At 33.0% G+C, this 17891-nt stretch overlaps 2 pseudogenes; one reads left to right on the top strand and one right to left on the bottom strand.

Annotated features, from left to right (window-relative positions):
* Positions 1 to 10484: 10484 nt before the first annotated feature.
* LOC120137970 lies at positions 10485 to 13084 on the top strand (annotated as a pseudogene).
* A 2383-nt stretch (positions 13085 to 15467) lies between these two features.
* LOC120137698 lies at positions 15468 to 17416 on the bottom strand (annotated as a pseudogene).
* Between the last annotated feature and the right edge of the window lie 475 nt (positions 17417 to 17891).

Genomic DNA, 17891 nt, shown 5'->3' with positions numbered 1-17891 from the left:
AAGAAGAATTTTATGTCAAGTGACGAATTTAAATTTAAGGGTGAACTTTAATTTATAAAATTTTAAAGTACAAAATAAATTCTTTAGACACTTAAAAGTATAACGACGGTTAACGTATGAACACTTAAAAATATAATGATTAAAACACTAATTACTTTTTTTAATAAAAAAATCTTTAAACACAAAAACGTTTTTCAAAACTTAATTTAAACATTTATTTTTATATTATGCATTAGAAAATCACAATAGACATCCCCTAAAAATTAGGATGATTGGATAGTTCACATATATATCATTGGTCATTGATCTGATAATAATTTGGACATCGAACATAAGTCTTATTACACAATACAAAGATATTTAATCCGCGGTTGTAAGGAGAATTCTACGGTGCAAACCCTTATTATAATGGTAAGTAGCCCATAAATATGTAATAATACCTTCGTTCCCGTTAACAATGCGATATAATATAGAGATCACTCTTATTCATAGACGTACCTTTGCACGGATTAATACGAGCCTCAGTCCTTGTCAACTATCTTTCAATATATATATATATAGAGAGAGAGAGAGAGAGAGAGAAAATAAATAAAATATTCTATCAACAAAAAGAAAATAAATAAAATATTATATCAACAAAAATAAAATAAATAAAATAACTTCAACTAGGCATTTTTTAATTGAAAATTCTTATTAAAAGTATTATAATATTAGCCTATTTGCCGAATTCATATTAATATTTGAGTATAAGTATTATACTGCCATAATTATATGAAAATTAAATCTACTAAAATGATTTGTTATTTTTTTACTTTTTGTTGCATTAGATTACTAGTTTTTATAATTTTTTTAATGAAATTAATAGTAATAAGTAAAAAGGTTATTAATTGAACAGTGAACTTTATTGATGTTTTCCCCTCGGTTTTACACATTTGTTCTACATGCATGTAACTTTCCTACCTATGCAGTTGAATCTCATTCATTATTCGTCTGAAGGAAAAATATGTTGACCTTTGTTTTTAACACTGATATATTAAATTTTAATACTTTTAATTCTTTTAAAAATAAACACTGATAAATTTAATTCAAAAAAGAAGCTAGAGATATAATACATAAATATTGTCTTCTTGTTGATTTTTACTTTAAAATTGATTCGGAATATCAAAAGTCCTCAAATTTATTTTTTCTCTTATTGATGTGCCGCTCATATCTTCTTATTTTTTCGTTCTTGTTTATCAATTACGGCATCAACTTTAACGTTAGTTGCTGATCTTTTTCTTTTCTATATCGTATCTTTATTTTCTTTTATTTTTTTATTTTTAATAAATCTGCTTGTGTTGTGCATTTTCATCTGTATTTATGACACATTTTCTTATGTTTTTAGGACTTTTTTTGGTTTTTTTGGCATTTTTTATTTATATATTTTTTTCTAATGGTCGTTTTGACATCGCCATTACTGATTAAGATGACTCTTATCTGATATATTGTGATCTTCTCTACTTTGGACCATTGGATTGGATTTGGATACCCGATTTGTATTCGTGGATAGTTTTTCACGTCACTCGAGTCTGATTTGCGGTTTATCGGTGGTCTTTCAATAGTTTGATCCCCTTTTGTGGTTCGTTTGTAAATGATATCAGATCTATTTGTATCTATCTTTTCTCGAGTTTCTTGGTTAGATTTAATCTTTTCTTATATGTCCTTATATGATCTTAAGTTGCCAGTTTATTTCAACGATTATTGGAAAATTTCCTAATTATGTGCAGATCTACAATTATATTAGGTCTAGTGTCCATTATGAAATCTTTTTAATTATTTATTATTTTATTAACTATATTCATCATGAAATTTTAATAATATTCATCTAATATAAAAAATTATATTATAAGTGAAACTGGTTGTAGATAGATGTAGTGGGGACATGGCATGCAACTGGTTTTGAGTTATTGGGATCAAATCTTTATATTTGGGGCGTCTTTTGCTGACTTTGGTCCATGCACTCTTGAACGGCATATTACGTCATACGTACCACTGGATACGCATAAAGATCCAATTATGTATGTATATATCACACAAGTTATTTAATGAAAGGTCAAATATTTTATGGTCTTTGTTCTAATGAGCTCACCTTTATCCTTATAATAAATATAATTTATCATTTTCATCATTATTATATTTTCGCATCAATTAAGTCTTTAAAATTATTTAATTACATCATTCTATACACTAAACATTAACTTAATACCCTAAACCTTAACCTCTAAAACTAACTCATAAACCCTAAATAATAGTAAATACTTTAAACATTGATGCAATTAAGCAACTTCGAGAGTTAAATTTATACAAAAACACTATAGTGGCGAAAATGATAATTCAGATCTACTATGGGGAAAAAGTGATCCTTAGGCCTGTTAATTATTATAATCCTAAACGTTACACGAATCAAACTATTTTAATGGTTAAAGAAATAATTATTATTTTAAAAATTCTCAAGTTTGAGTACATAGATAAAAATATTTGAACTTTCATTATCAAATAATTAAAAGTCTTTAGAATATATATTACTAATTGTAACCAACTTATTAATAAAAATATAATATTAGAGCGTCGTACAAATACATATTATTTTAAATTATTTTTTCGTAATCACATCTAAAATGGAAGAGATATAAGATTCCATGATTATCGATATTGGATAATATTACTATTAGCTTCTACGCATGTGCTTGTCTATATTTGCTGTAATGATAGATACACAATTATTCATTTCATTCATAGGTTATATGGATCTAAAATGTTTAATTTTTAAATTTTATTTATTTTAAATGTTTAAAGTTTTTTTTATTAAAATATGTGTACCGATTATTTTGTTATTATTTAAGATATTTGACAATTAAAAAAATTGCTATCCAATCAAAGTTAGCCATGTCACATCTTTTTATTTTTCTAGAAAAATTAAAATCATTAATTTTATAAATCCATAAAATCTCTAAATTACTCAAAATCCGTAACCCTAAATCTCTAATGCCACATGTCACCGTTGAATCAACCAATATCGGTCACTCTTTATCATTGGATTCTCACTAATCGGTCACTCCTTTATCGTTACACATCGTCGCTTGAAATAAAACGATCGCATCACTTAGTCGATAATCATGTTGCACGAGATCGATTTTTTATGAAACTATGCTTGTTTGTTTGTAGTTGTTGTGAGGCTACACCACCGCCGGAACCAAAACTGAACTGTCCAAACCTCCACTCATCGTCTAATCTTCTATTGTTTAAGGATATTTAGAAATTTGAGTTTCAGAAATTATAAAATTTATGATTTTCTTAGAAATTTAATACTTTTTATTTTGGAAAATTGATATTAATCAGAAACTAATGTCATGTATTAAACTATTATTGATGATAATTTTTTAATGATTTGACCGAACATCTCTAAATGATAATGAAATGAAACTTCAATCAATTTTTTTAAAAGAAGAAATTAATTTTTTTTAAAATAGGAAATATCTCAAATTATAATAAAGATTTAAAATTACAATATTAAATTAAGTAAATAATTAGGAAATTTTCTATAATAATTGAAACAAAACTACCAACTTAAGATCACATAAGTATCATACAAGGAAATATTAATTTTAACCAAGAAATTCGAACAAAGATAGATACAAACAGATCTGATCGTATCGGAAAACGAATCACAAAAAGGGATCAAGCTATTGAAAGAGCACCGACAAATCGTAAATCAGACTCGAGCGATGTGGAAAGTTATCCACGAACGCAAATTGGATATCCAAATCCAATCCGAGGGTCCAAAGCATGGAAGATCAACAAGATATCAGAATAAACATCATCTTGATCAGTCGTGACGATGTCAAATCAACCATTAGAAAAAATAATAACAAAAAAACGGCCAAAGAACCGAAAAATGTAAAAAAAAACATAAGAAACTGTGTCATAAAAACAGATGAAAACATGCAACACATGCATACTTTTTGAAAATAAAAAATAAAATAAAATAAAATAAAAATATAATATAATATAATATATATAAAAAAGACAATAAAGAGTACCGACAGTCAACAATTAATATTAAAATTGATGTCGCTACCGATTAACAAAACTAAAAAAGAAAATAGATGAGCGACACACTAATGAAAGAAATCTAGTTTTTTTTAGAGAAGACGGTGAATGAAAACATAATAACTTTAAACAATTTCAATGGTAACAAAATAAATGTTAAACAAATATTTTGATCAAAATATTTTAGGTACTTAAAACAAACCAAAGGTATAATTTGATCACTTATTTTTAATTAAAAATTCAATTAATGATAATATTCTTTAAACATGCGTGTTATTTGTTTAATCTCGTGTTAATATTTTTATAAATTCCAAAAACTGGCCTAACTGCTACTTTTGACCATTGACTGAAAAGCACGTGCGCGGCATCTTTTTATAATACCGATATATTGGTTGATGATTCGGCGACGCACGTGCATCCTCAGCCTTCCCCGACAATATATACGATAATGATAATAATAACCATTAATGTCTTCACTTCCATGTTTTTTAACCTCTCTTCTCCTTTAAAAAAATTCAGCGGTGAGATAGCAACATAGCTGTAACTAAGCTGTAAAAACGGATCTGCTTAGATTCAAATACTTAAATCTCTTATTCTCTATTCGGATTCACACTTGTTTCCAATACAATGTGATTATTCAGGAAATAATTAACAATCATGCACATTAAAACAACTGAATCAGCAACAAATTGCATTAGTATTATACGATTAAATATATCATAATTAAAAGTCAATCTACAATCAATCGCGATTATTGTAATTTTAAGCAAAACATTCAAAAATAATATCACTATTTAAGGCTCAATCCCACATAGTATTGAGAACAAGTGTTGGTAATGCTCAATCCCATATAGTATTGGAAACACTATTGAGAATGGTATTTAAGGCTTGACTTTCCCACTTCTTTGTTGAGTGATAGAGAACAAGTGAGACTCTCGCGCGCCGCCGTCGTCCGTCTGGTGGTCGTGGTCGTGGTCGTGGTAATACGTGTTTTCGACACGTCCGCGCGAATAATATTTTTTTAGAGAAAATTCTTAAAAAACAAATGCAATACCACCAGTCGTTGCGATTTTGGACTATCGCAACGAATTTGGAATAAATCGTAACGCGAACTTCGACTATCGTTGCGAATCTGGAAACTGATTTACGATACCGGAGATCGCGTTGCGAATTATCGATCGCATTACGATTTAGTTGGTCATTTTGTCAAATCAAAAAAAATTGATTAAAATCGTATATTATAAGACATTATTAGTCACTGAGGTTATTTTCTATTTTTTTTTATTAAACAACATATTCATTTGAATTTGAACGTGGTTTTATGTTTGGGTTGGGGGATGATTCATTTGTATCTTATGCATGATTTTAGTCTTATGCTTATGGTGGGGTTTATTTAAGGTGGACAAGGGTTGGGATTGGGTCAGGTTTCGGCCAACCCGACCCAGTCAAAAAAATTTACATCATTCACCCGACCCGACTTTCTGACATAAAACCTGAATACGACCCGAACGACAGACCCGAAATAATAATAAAATAGTATTTTCATTAAATAAAAACATTGATTTAATTGAAAAATATATATAGAGATGGGTATTATTGTAATTATTCTTAAATATATAAGGTAAAATTATATTTTTTTTGGTCAGGTCGGGTCATGCATTTTCACCCTAAACCCAAACCGATCCAAACACCACCTTTGAAAAACCAGACCTGACCTAACCCGAATTAAAAAAAAACTCGACCCAATCGAGTTGGAACCGTAAGGTTCGAGTCCCATACCCATACCCATACCCATACCCATCCCCAGTTTATTGTTGTTTGCAAATGGCGATGTTAAAACTTAGTTTTGGGGATAACAATGAAGTGAAGTGAAATGTTATCAAATCTATTACACAATTGGAATATTCTATTTTATCACATACTCTATTTTATAGATGTTAAATATATTTATTTTCGTCCTGCCTTTATTTAACTCTTATTAATAATTTATATTTTTTAAAATTTTAAATGTAAATAAATACGAAACATAAATTAACTTAGGTTGTTTGTATAACACCTTTTTATAATTTTGTCCTTTAATAATTACACGTATAAAAGTAAAATGGTAATTCTATATGATGAAATAAAACAAGACGAGACACACAATTATCATAATTACTTTATATTTATTTAAAAAATTATCTTGTAAACTCATTAAACTACATGTGTGATAAAAAAAGTGTTGTTATTCTAGAAGGTCATCAGGTTAAAATAAATGTATATGAAGGGTGCGTATTATATAATTAATAAAAATCTGAGAATATGTTACCTTATAATAAGAGCTGACTATTAGGATAAATACCCTCAACAACTGCTCAGGTCCTTAACTTTTAAAAGGGCCTCAAAATTTTCAATTTTTTTTTTATTTTTATAATTGAAATCCTTAACTTTTTAACTTTTTTTTGTCTCTTTATAATTGAATCTCATAATTTTTTTTCAATATCACTTTTTACATTTATATCTTAGGCCTCAGCACGAACTAAGTAATTTCAATGATAAATGAATTGTTGTTATTTTTAGATGTCCAGAGTTCGAGCACTAAGAATGCCAAGGGTGTGAGCGTTCAATGTCAAATGGTTGGGAGTTATCTTTGAACAAATATCGCCTTGTATTTATCTTAGGTTAATAAAAAAATTATTGAGGCCCCTTATTTTTCAATATCAATTTTTTAATTTTACTTTCTATATTTATAATTGAAGCACCTAATTTTTTTAATCTCACATTTTACATTTATAATTGAGTCTCCTAATTAATCATTTTATATGATTTATTAGTATAATATTAAATTATTTTTTCAAGTGATGGAATATATTTTCGTTCTATAAAAAATCTATTCTTTAGTTTTGCTATGTACGAAAACATGTTCGAGACAATTCTCCTTATAATCATCCCAAACTAATAAAAAATGTATTTCATTCGAGAAAATAAGTTGATTTAAAATCTACTGGGAGGTTCAGATTTTGTCATCGTTACTTAATCTAATGAAAATTATTATTAGAGAAAATATTTTTTCGCTGAAAAGAAGAATTCTGATGCAGTGGAAGGGTATTTTTATTGTCGCGGAAAAGTTTAAAGATAATAATTTAAGGTAAAATTAGCTCAATAATCCTCGTGGAATAATTGTTGGATTTATATAACATCCAGAAATTAATTAGCAATTTACGATAATTGTGACGGTGATTAAAAACTCGTAGAAAAGGCGATTTTCAATAAATATATTTTTTTTATTGAAACTTTGTCACTCCCTATTAACAAATTCTAATAAAAAATTATATATATATATTTTAAAATTTGTCAAGTGCATGTAACGAATTCTAATAAAAAATATATTTTCTTAAAACTCATCACTTTAAAGTGATGAGTTTACCTCTATTGTCGTAAATTCCAAAATAAATTTTAGAATGTCCTATTAGACTTAATAATTTATCCACTTGAATTATTGTCAGATTTTGTCCTATTTTAATGTTGGGGAGCGCTAAAGATTTATCAAAGATTAATTTAAAATTAATTAATGTTTTACAATAGTAGAATAAAAATGCTCATGAGAATAATAAGAAATTCATGTTATGATTATGAGAATAAAAATACAAGAACAGAATTTGATTTCTCTCCTTTTGGATGTACCTTCCTAAATTGAAAGAAAGGGGACAAACCAGTGCAATAGCATCTCGGGTAGCCATTGCCAATATATCAGCACAAGAGACCTTGTTTCTGCAAAGCGGGACCACATCCCCAGCTTCTTTGGCTTTGATCACGGTGTCGAATCCGTCTCCGGCTAACGACAGGTTATCAGGGTGATCCTTTTCGGCCTTGTTGCCACCGGACGACGCCGAGGCATCACAACCCTATTGAAAAAGAAAAAAAACGAAAAGAAAATGCAGCTAACATTAGTACAAGAAAGGTTGAACAAATTTAGCCAATATGGACACGAGGGAGTTCTTTCAATGTACCTGCACAAAGCAATCATGGAAGAAGAACCGGACCTTCGCCGGATCCGTGACGAAAGTTTGTCGGAAATTCTTGGTGACAGCATCTCTAACAATGTTCTCTACATTGGGACAAGTTTTGCGGTAGTAATTTTTTCTTAGATTAGCTGATGCTGTACCAGGAAACAAGCAGAAACCAAGACATAAGGAGAGAAAAACGACAAGTACAAGACTATTAAGGGATCGATCCATTTGATCAAGAGCTAAATAGGCAGGAAAGGGTTAATGTCGCTGCTTAAGCTCTTCCAATGGCTGCATCAAGAGTGTCGTTTCCAGAACAGTGAAAAAGACAGTGAATTATGGAAGCGAAATCATTGGATGCTAAGACTGTAACACATTCTGAGAGACAAAATCAAGTAAAGAAGAAAGCTTTACAGCACGACTGATAAAAAGCCAGTGTTTCTAATTATTGAAACATCTTGTGCTGCTGATTGGCATTTTCATTCTATATATAATGGCTATAATTGGCTACTCAACACTATCTATGTCCGGGACATAACCATAATTTGTATTAAAAGACAAATTTAAAAAATTTAAAAGATGAAAACAAATTATCAATATAAAATATAAAAATAATATTTAATTATATAAAATTTTAGAATTTTTTAAAAATATTTAAAATATATAAAATTTTGATTTTTTGAAAAAGAAAATCACACCCACCAACCCCTCTTTATTTATCTTGATCTATGTAATTTTTTTTCTTGGTACGGAAGAACTTGTAGCTAGAACTTTAAAATTCATATAATAATACATCATTACTATCTAAATAAAGTTATGAATTTAATATAACATTTATGTAATTAATCTTTCATGTATGTTCTTTGTCTTTTATATTTTGAATATAAGCAAGTTATGGAATAATCACACTTATAATTCGTCTAATATTTTTTTTTATATTTTGAGTAGATTATGATAAACGAATAAGGATGATATCTTATATCAACTTATTTGAGTACAATCATATATTTCGAGTCTCGCCCAATTAAGTAACCAATGATATTGTTCCTATTACGGAGGAGGAGCAATTATATATTGATTAACTACATCCCACTACATAGATTATGGTATATCCAAAACCAATCTTTATAATACAATGAGTTATAATAGACGCTTGACTTCATCAAAATATACTACTCACAATGTTGAGATGATGATAATCTCAAGCCCGAAGATCGTATTTTTAGTTATCACTATAAGTAATATTGTGACTATCACATACTATTTCAAGAAATATACTCATAATAGGTCAATCTAAGTATGTTGTTCTCTAAAACATACGTGTTGATTTTAATATATCTATGTAAATGACAATACTTTGTCATCAATCAACTATACTTAATTTTAATACATTATTATTGTCTAAGCCCAAAATAATATTCGATTAAATGTTTTTAAAAATAATCATATTATCTTTGGACTTTATCATAATATAGTTCGTTTATATACACAATAAAGAAAGCTGGAATAATAATGATAATGTATTTATTTAATAAATCGGGTAAAAAAACAAGTATATGATTACAATCATATCATTGTTTACTGGGATTACGAGTCCCTCAGAGTTCAATGGGGGTAACTTTTAAATTAATTCATCGAAAAGTTCCTTGATTATTGGATTTTCCCTTTGATTGTCTTAGTTGAAAGTTACATTAGGTTTCGTCGAGTAATGCCTATTCAGGATTTGTGGAATTAAGTTAACGAGATCTTTGAATCTTACTAATCGTGTTTCCTCTGATAATTTGTGTAACATTTTACGTATAATCCGAATCTTTTTGTTGTTTGATTCAGTTCATGATTGGTGTAAATTCCTTCCCCCCTCCCCCTTTCTTTTTCGTGTTTCTCTTTTAGTGATCAAGATGATTATGACGTTGTTCGAAAAGTTGGAAGGGGAAAATACAGTGAGGTTTTTGAGGGCATAAATGTCAACAACAATGAGCGTTGTATTATCAAGATCCTCAAGCCTGTCAGGAAAAAGAAGGTTAGTACTTTTGTTATCTGTCAAATTGATCAGGGTTCGAGTAAATTTATATGAGAAAATCTTAAGGCATAATATCAATTAGACTATTTTACTTGGATTTGGATGTGAATGTTGGATACGAGCATGTCTTTGACATGAGTATGTTAAATTTCTTTTAAAAAAGAGAAATATATGTACTTAGTGTAATAATCCTTGTACCTTTGCCCAAATATGTCAACATGGGATTTTATTGGAGATCATTGGCTATACATTATAGAAATAAGCTTATTTATTATTATTGCTATTATTGGCAGATAAAGAGAGAGATTAAATCCTTCAGAATCTATGTGGTGGTCCAAATATTGTTAAACTTCTTGATATCGTGAGAGATCCGCGCTCAAAAAACATTAAGCTTGATATTTGAGTATGTCAACAGTACAGATTTCAAAGTTCTCTACCCAACTTTGACAGACTATGACATTCGCTACTATATATGAACTTCTCAAGGTAACATTATGTTCCTCATCCTAACTTTCAATGTATTGAATTTTGCTCCATCATGATATTATTTAGTGATTGCTTGTTGGAGGGTTCTTGACTTGCATGTTTGCATTAAAGAATGATAAGGAGATATTTCTTTGCTTTGTAGGCGTTAGATTACTGCCATTCGCAAGGAATAATGCATAGAGATGTCAAGCCTCACAATGTCATGATAGATCATGAGTTGTGCAAACTTCGCTTGATAGATTGGGGACTTGCGGAGTTTTACCATCCTGGGAAAGAGTATAGTGTCCGTGTGGGTTCCAGGTAATGCTTTGAAGACATTAAACATCATGAATCATATGACCAACTTTCCCCCTGTATACTTTTTTAATTTTCAAGATTGCTTATTTAATGGTGACATTGAAACAGACTAGCATTAGATATTGTCCTTTTCTAAAAAATTAAGAAATTATTTGTGTTGAATTACATGTATGCTTGCTGTGCTATACCTTGAAGTGGCTTTCCTATCTGAATTTGCTTTGCATTACATTCGTATCGATGCAAAATGTAGTACAAAACTCATTAACCAAGACAATCTGTGAGAAATTAGATAGTACCACGTTTATTTATTTTTAAAGAACTAGCTGGATGCCTGAATAGTACTGCTGCTTTATTATTGTTATTATATTTTTTATAGACAAGTGCTATTACTTTCAACCATTCGAGGATGAGAAGAAGCTCCAGAGTTCAGGTCCTTTAGATTATGCTATTCTTTGATACAAGAACCTTTTAGAAAGGAGGAAAGACCTATAATCTTTTAAGAACAACACAAATAAACAGATTTGCATTTTTTTGAATCTTAATACAGTTCCAAGTGTTTTCCTTCGGTTTACTGTGTCAGATACAATATAGATTCAATTCTGAGAAGTTTAATTTCCCTCCTTCTCAGGTACTATAAGGGGCCTGAGCTTCTGGTAGATTTGCAGGACTATGATTATTCCTTGGACCTGTGGAGCATTGGTTGTATGTTCGCAGCAATGGTGAGAAATATTCTTATTCTAGTTTAAATGCATTAAGCTTTGACTTGAAACTTCTATATTGGGTGCCTAATAGTGTAATTACGATCTTGATTGAGTAGATATTCCAGAAGGAACCATTCTTCTACGGCCATGACAACCAGGATCTAGTTAAAATTGCCAAGGTAATATGCTCCTGCAGATTGGCAGATGTTATTGTTGCTGAATATTTATTTTCCTAATCATTTGTCTTGTTAAATCGACTTTACCAGTAACGTATTAATCTAGATAATGTATTGTACCCGTCCAACTTATTTATCCATCTTGTTTTTGTGATCTACTCTGCACACCTTTTCAGCTAGTGCTGTTTATTGCTATTCTTTGTAGATGCAGCATTATCCATGCAGGTTTAGATTTAATTATTTATTCCTTCTTCATAGTCATTACTTGATAAGGGATAAGGGATAAGGGGGTGTACTTTACGGCTTTCTTAACAAAGTTTTGCCAGTTTATGCTGATGCTACTAAGCTTTCGACTGTCATTAATGTAACTTCAGGTGCTAGGAACTGACGGGTAAATGCATATCTGAACAAACCATTTAGAGCTGGATCTTGAACTTGATGCTCTTGTTGGAAGGTATATTAAGAATTAATATGTCCAATATGTAGGTTCAATGTTACTCGGTCTCCAGCGTGAGTGTCTGGTACGGGTATGTGTCTGGCATGGGTTGCTTAATTGTTTCGAAGTTTTTATATATACTTGGAGGGTTCTTGGAGGGTCATATCCCAATACCTATATCCGAATACATGCTTGATATGGGTTTTTTGAAAAAAATTGAAGAGTCAAGCAACATAGTGCAGGATTTTTCTCAACGTATTTGGTATGTTGTTTCTCAGGCACAGCTGCAAACCTTGGTCCAAATTTATTAATGCAGATAATCAGCATCTTGTTTCTCCAGAGGTTATTTTTCTTCTAGAAGCATACTATTAGGAAGTTGAATACTATAAGTTCCGTTACAGTAAACTAAATGTTAATAGTAACTTTCATTCTTTGAGCTCTTTGACTTTCAGGCTATCGATTTGCTTGATAAGTTGCTTCGGTACGACCATCAGGACAGGCTAACTGCGAAAGAAGCCATGGTAGGTCTATACGTGCTAACACTCGTCCGAATAATGGAATTGGGTATATGATTTTCAAGGACTCTCCCAATACATGAAAAGGCTTTAAAAAAATCCGATCATTCTGGTGTCCGATGCGTACAGCTGAGTTCGAGTAACGTAGTAATGAACCCCCATTGCTTGGCATGTGATACAATTTAATTTCATGCTGCAGGCCCATCCTTACTTCTCTCAAGTGAGGGCAGCCGAATGTTTCAGGATGCGCACTCAGTAAACGGGTACACTCGGGGTTCCTTTGTAAAGCAATCAATCCAGACTCATTTGGATGCATTTATTGTATTTAAATGTTTATATAATCCTTAGAGTTAGGAAAGTTGAAAGGGTTGTGTATGAAATATTTACCATCATTTAAAAGTTATATAATCCTCAGCAAAACGCATGGCATGTTTGATCATATTTTTATGATATTTTAATTAGATATGAATTTTAAATTGATTTTTAGTCAACATGCATTATTTATAAATTAAGGAAAAAAATATTCTCTGCTTTAACGAATTGAATATTAATTAAATTGATCAGCAAGTAAATATGTGGACCAACTTTCCTTATTGGTCATGCAAATCCTAGAAATTGATCAGCAAGTAAATACGTGTACCAACTTTCCTTATTGGGCATATGCAAATCCTAGGTTAAAAAGATCTTAAATTAATTTTACGAAGTAATAATTGTTTTTCGGTTATTAAAAGTTATAATGATATATTTTATCAAATTATTAAATTAATTTTATAGTAACCATTTAGGATTGCATGTGGATATTAAATTAGAGGTCATGTTATAGTACCAGAGATTGTGTGGACAATTTCCCTATTGGAGTGGGCTCGAGGATCAAATACTTTGACTTTAGGCCTGACAACTCTATGGCAACAGTGGACCTGAAAGAAGATGGGGTAAATTATTGCTTGCCTGGGTGGGCTCGAAACCAAGTAGGCCTTATGGAGAAAACTTATCTTCGGCTATTGGTATTGAACTAAGACAAAGCTAGGGTCTTGGGAGATCGTATCTGATAGCTTAAACCATCGCTCGTCAATTTATGGTAGTTCAATTTGGTGCTGGTTACGTAAGGAAGGGAGCGCTTCGCCCTGCAGTGATTAGAAAGGAGATGAGGAGGCATATTAGAGAATCTTTAGAACATCGGACTGCCCGAGTCATAACCAAAGGGTGGTTGGGCCGACGATGAAATTGGAGAGGAAGTCGATTCAGTCTGGGAGGTGAGGTAAGCGATGCGGTCTGGGAGGTGAGTAGCTGTGGCAAATGGGCGATGTCAGAAAAAGTTAGAGCTCTGGAAGTCGAAGTAGGCGGTCTGAATGACGGCAAGCAGAGGAGATTTTTCAGGTTTTATTCTCGGTCTCCAATGAATCTATCTTTAATCACTGGATGTCAGAGGCTTTGGAAGGAGGGAGAGTAAGAGCGGTGAAAACCTTAATTACAAAGTCAAAGGCAAAAATGTTTTCTTTCAGGAAACGAAATGGCTGAAGTGAACGTGTCGATGTGTAGAACGTTATGGGGTTAAGGGAATCTGGATTGGGTTTTTAGCCCGGCGGATGGTTCAGCTGATGGTCTTATGTGCCTTTGGGACCCTAATTTTTTTGTAGTATCCTCGAGGATTGTGAGCAGAAGGTTCATTGCCTTAGTCGGTTCATTCCCAGCAAGAACTCGACATGCGGTTCTAGATGTTTACGGTCTGTCAGCTGATGGGGAGGAAAGAGGAGTTCTCAGTGAGCTGTTAAATTCAATTGCCAATCTTTCAATTTCGTGGTGTGTGGGGAGACTTCAAAGCGTTCATTCACTCGGAGGAGAAAATTGGAGCGTCCATCAATTACAGGGTTATAGGTTATTTTAGGAATTTCTACAGCAGTATGGTTTAGTGGATCTACCGTTGGCGGGTGGATCGTTTACTGGTCGAATAACAGGGATAATGCGACATTTGTAAGGCTTGATCGTTTTTAGTTTCTAATGATTTCTGATGTTTCCTGCGACAGTACAGAAATTGTTGGCGAACTCTCTTTTCGACCATAATGCAGTAATACTTGAAGAGGATACGGTAATTGGGGACGTAAGCCTTTCCGTGTTTCAATTTTTGGTTGGATAAGAGTAGTTTTGTCTCATTTGTAAAAGCTGCGATGAAGACGTTGAATCTGTTCACGGTGATGAGGAATTGAGACTTCTACATGTTGCCAAAGAGCTGCGATGGTTGGTCGAAGGAACAATTTTGATTTTAAGATGGAGATTGGGGACCTTGAAGCAAAGATCAATAAGACAGAATCAGATTTATTGGCGGGTAGGGAGAACCAAACATAATGCAAAGCTAAGATTAAGTAAATCCCGATGTTGTTTTGTGCCGTCGGTGACAATGGGGGCCTTAGTGATTTTCAAGCTTTCGAGAAGGCTTTATGGGCGAAGCGCTAAGGTGGTGCCGAGGAAATCGGCGTGTTTAATAAGCCTCGCGTACTTGAGCCAGAAGCGGCCGAGGAATTCCAACTTCCTTTAGATTGAAAATGAAATGCCTTTTTCTTGCTCCTCAGCTTTATTTAGTGTTATATTTTTGATACAAAATTGCAGGTCCGAAATGTTGCTTATGAGATATTAGAAACTAATAAAAATCTGTTAATTTAAGATTTAAACGGAAAAAAAAGATGAGTATAGTAGAAACTAATAAAAACCTGTTAATTTAAAATTTAATATTATCAGTTAGCATCACAATTCACATCGGGGGAAAAAATCTTTGATGAACTGATCATGCATCTATGGTGAACTTTAATAAACAACAAAAAAAAATAAATGGCTGCTGTGATGGTTGCAATCCGCCGCCACTGTAGCTTCCATAGTTAGATGTAGCTGCATTGTATGACGTCCGAATTTTGTCATCTTGAGTATAGTAGTAATCTTTCATTGGCTTGAGGGGTGTAGGACGGTTGGTTCGGGACTTGATAACTGCAGGGGTTTGGACCGGCATGAGATACCTTTCCGGCATCCCTGTAAAGGCAGTTCTTTGGCTGTAAACCGGTGGAGCTTGCCTACCTGGAGGTCCCCGAAATCCTCGAAATCCACTGTTGGGTCTTGATTTCTTCCGTGGGTGATATTTACTGGAATCTCCCCCTCTTTTCTTAGAGTCTGCTTTTGCTTTCTCGAGTTGAGCCAACCTTTTCTGGAGGGATCAAGGAGTAATCTGATTCTAGACCATAGTCCTGAACACATCTTACTACGGCTTTCAAGGCAGCAAGTTCTCGTGCATTTATGTCATCCTGTATATGAAGAAATCACCGGTTGGTATTTTACTGTAGAGATAAATCATAGTAACGGATCATCATTCGGTATAAGCATACATTACCTGTGAACCATCAGCACCACGAGAGCCCCCACCCTTCCTTGTGAGTTTCTCCGCAAATCTTTCAAGAACATCTTCAGGAGGGGCACAGGAGGAAACCTTTCGGTAAGCTGGAATGCATGAATAATCGTACTGCATCGACTTGTCTCCCGCTGTTAATCAAAACTCAACAAGACCTGCCATAGTAAGACTTGGTTTAGCAAATCAACAGAAAACAGTGGTATAGCCATCAGGAAGACACAAATACATTAGTGTTGACTTCAGATTCATCGTATGGAACAATGGTCCTGCCTCCATACCCGACCTGGCATTTTCGGTGTTAATCCAAGGGAACAGCAAGCTCAGGTGCCTGCCGGCGTGAGCAACTACAAAACAAGCTTGCAGAGTTGTTCTTTCTCAAACTCCGAAGCGATCTTAAAAGCAGCAAGGAGCTGCAAAAATGCTTCAACTTCCAATGAATTGTCAATGGCAGCCCCACTGCCTGCATTAGACAACTTAGGTTTCCACTCATCAGCAATTGCCTTGGCTAGCAGCTTGATTTCAGGGTTCAAAAGGTGAGTATTGTCGGGGTCAAATTTGGCCAAAAAGCTAGCCATGGCTTCTAATAAGACGACACAGGACTTGCGCATGCCCTGAAGGGAGGCCTCCGTCTTATCCACCGTTTGAGTTGTTTCATCCGGAGGGTAAAACCCCTCCAGTGAATTCAGCACCAAACGGGCTGGTTCGCTGCACTTTCAAGTGCAAGGGGAAGTTCCCGACAATGTCATTAAGAAAATTTCAGATTCGCTGTTATGAAATTCCGAAGTCCTTTTGCATTCATTTGCTCACTAAAGTTTGTCAGCTCTGGACATGGCTTAACAATGGCAGCCATGTTTCAGTATTTCACTTGTTTTACAAGGAAAGTCCTCATCAGGGGAGTTTTTATCACCAACAGAACTGCTTACCTTGGTGTCTTCGTTTTCCCCAGCATCAAGAGAATATGCAATCGTTGACTGGAATTTGCACGTGCCTCAGCAATGATAGCAACAGCAGCATCTTTCAGCTCCTGGACACGGTCTAAGTAATCTTGTTCCTTAGCAGCAACAATTGCCTCCTTCTCAACAATCAATGCAAGAGATTCAGCTTCCTTCACCTCGTATTCCTTCCTTAGTTTCTAGCTCCTCCGATTTCTTCTTTAACTTCGCCTGGATAGTGGAAATATGGTTCGATTTCTGTCCAATGAACTTGTTCTCTGAATCATCCTTGAAAGCTTCAAGTTCATGAACCGCCTTATAAAGCTGATCTATCAGAGATGAAGCACAATCACTTGCCTCGTGTTGCTCAATTCCGGCCATAGATGCCCAAAGTCACCGGTAGTTCAAGACAATGCAATGAACCAATTGCAATTCTTGAATAAACAAACATAAAGAATTAGCAATATAAACATAAAGAAAATTTTCATGGAATATCGGAACCAACACAGACTACCCTAGGCAGGAGTAAAACATTAAATACTTTCAACATCTCAAGATAAGTCTAGCGTCCATGCGCTACCTTATCAAGGAACCGGAACATCGATAGGATTAGGAACATTAATCCAGAGCTTGACTACCCAATGGCGGTGGAATGCCATATTTCTGGAGATGTTATAAGAATTCAAATAGAAGATAATCCCCAATTCATGTTTACTTCTTTGCACCAGGTCTGAAATCAGCTACTCAACTATTCAGGACTCTAAAGAACCCTAATGTCATAGCAATTGATAAAAGAACGAACATGATAAAGAAGATGAACATTCAGTTCCAATTATCAATTATTTAAGCATGAAATTCGCCT

The sequence above is a fragment of the Hibiscus syriacus genome, unplaced genomic scaffold (genome assembly GCF_006381635.1).
Source record: "Hibiscus syriacus cultivar Baekdansim isolate YM2019G1 unplaced genomic scaffold, ASM638163v2 tig00110676_pilon, whole genome shotgun sequence".
Lineage (NCBI taxonomy): Eukaryota > Viridiplantae > Streptophyta > Magnoliopsida > Malvales > Malvaceae > Hibiscus > Hibiscus syriacus.
This window is presented reverse-complemented; position numbering and strand designations above follow the sequence as displayed.